The sequence below is a fragment of the Echinops telfairi genome, unplaced genomic scaffold (assembly GCF_000313985.2).
Source record: "Echinops telfairi isolate 266 unplaced genomic scaffold, ASM31398v2 ScPeMD7_7448;HRSCAF=8486, whole genome shotgun sequence".
NCBI lineage: Eukaryota > Metazoa > Chordata > Mammalia > Afrosoricida > Tenrecidae > Echinops > Echinops telfairi.
In genome coordinates this window covers 58,409-60,480 of record NW_022111348.1, presented here as the reverse complement: position 1 = coordinate 60,480, position 2,072 = coordinate 58,409, and positions in this window count along the sequence as shown.

The window sequence follows — 2,072 nt, the reverse complement described above, 5'->3', positions numbered from 1 at the left end:
GGGGGGGGGGGTACACTGAAAAGGTATTTATTATAGGGTTTTGCTTTAAAAGTTTTGAAAAGAGAAAACTATAGAGATATGAAAAGCCGATTAGTGACTGTCAGGAATTTGGAAATATGGTGTTCAGTAGGGGAGGCAGAGGCACTTTTTTTTTACAGTACCAAAATCCTTCTACTTGTTATTGCCATGGCATAAATATGGCATTTTGATTTATAAAAGCACGTAAAGCTTCACAGCATAGTCAACCTTAGCTATGCAAAAATAGAAATAAAAGCTTAGGGATCTCAAGATAGAAATCAAATTATAAAAAGTGATGGTATTAAAAATGTATGAGACAACTCTCTGAAGTTGGCAGGGACACCATGCTAACATACATAACTCTAAATGAACAGAGGCTGCAAACTTAAAGGCAACATGAGTGCACACAGCACCATGCTCTCTACTTTAGAAATCCCTTTCCCATGACTACAAGGCTCAAAATCTGAATTCATTACACATGTACAGTATAATTTAAAATATATAGCATTACAAATATATAATAAATGAAATAAAAATGTTCTCAGTACAAGAAAATGCTAGACAACTTTAAACAATAACAAAACACATAGTAGTTTTGGATTAAATTGCAAGGTGTAAAATCAATATCCCTGAGACCTTATCATATTAGTAAACGATTGAATTAGTAAAACAAATGGGGTAAGGAAAGAATCACCTCCCACAATAGAATTTCAAGTGACTTATATATGTACTCATGCAGCCACTAAAAGATAAAGTGTAAAGTCCTTCAAGATTTTATTTTACTGTGGCCCACAATAAATTTAATTAGATGGCATATTGCATTTGGTGAACCTACTGTAAAATATATTTTTACAGTATTAATTACAAAGATGTCACCTTGAAGAATAAGGTGCACCTGACACAAGCCATAGTGTTTTAAATGGTATACACCTGAAAAAGCTTGACCATAAATTATTAAAACATAAAATATTTGATAACATTGAATCATGATGTTGGTGCTGAATATTTAATATGTAAGAGATTCCCAGGAAAAAATTATATCTGTGTTGGAACCAGTGCAGCCAGAATTCTCTGTAGGTGTGAGCTTGGCAGGACATCATCTACTATACTTTGGAGATATTATCAAGAGGGGCCAGTCCTTGGAAATGGACACAGTAGTTGCCACAACAGACTCAAGCATAAATTTTGAAGATGGACCAGGACCACTCAGGGCTTTGTTCTGATGCACAGAGGCCACTCAATGGCCCCTAACAATAACAACAATAGTACAAACTGAAAGAAACAAACTTAATATATCTTGCTCTTTGAACTGGAACCACTGAGAATAGCATACAGTTTTATGTGTATGCATAGATGTCTCGATAATATGAGTGTGTTTGCATTCAGAACTTGAACATTTTAGCAACTGTAAATGAGATACCACTGCTGAACTAGAAAGAAGCAAACAGAATAGGAGTATAAGGGATGTCAGGTAATATTTGACTCCACCAGTGACACTTCTGTGTATGAGGAAAGATGATCAGATGTGAACGTCATTCTGCTCTGTCATGTTACTCACGCTGAACCAGACTACTGACTTCAACCTGAAACCCTAAGAGTGTTCTACTTTGTAGTAAGCCACTGAGATCTCTACACCGAGTCTGATATTTCAGAAGCAGGTCAACAGAACTGTTTTCTAACTTTCTACTAGTATTCCAGTGCTTAACTGTTTTCACCACTCAAAAGCTCCAGCTGCCGTCAATGAATTTGGAAAAGTCTCCCTAGGTTTCTGAGGTTTATCAAATATTAGTATTTGAAATTCCAGTTGGAGTCATTTCCCCTCCATGCAAGACAGGCTGCTTTCTCTGCATGGGACAATAGTTTCTCCTGTTACAACTTTTTGCTTCATAGCTATCAATGTAGACTAGAGCCATAAAAATACAGAAATAACATCCATCAAGATCTGAGGATGATATTACTGCTTAGAGCAGCCAATGTGCAGAGAGGACCATAGGGCCGACCCCACCAAGACACATGACGTTGCTTACTGACCTATAGCACTACGGGGGGAAACA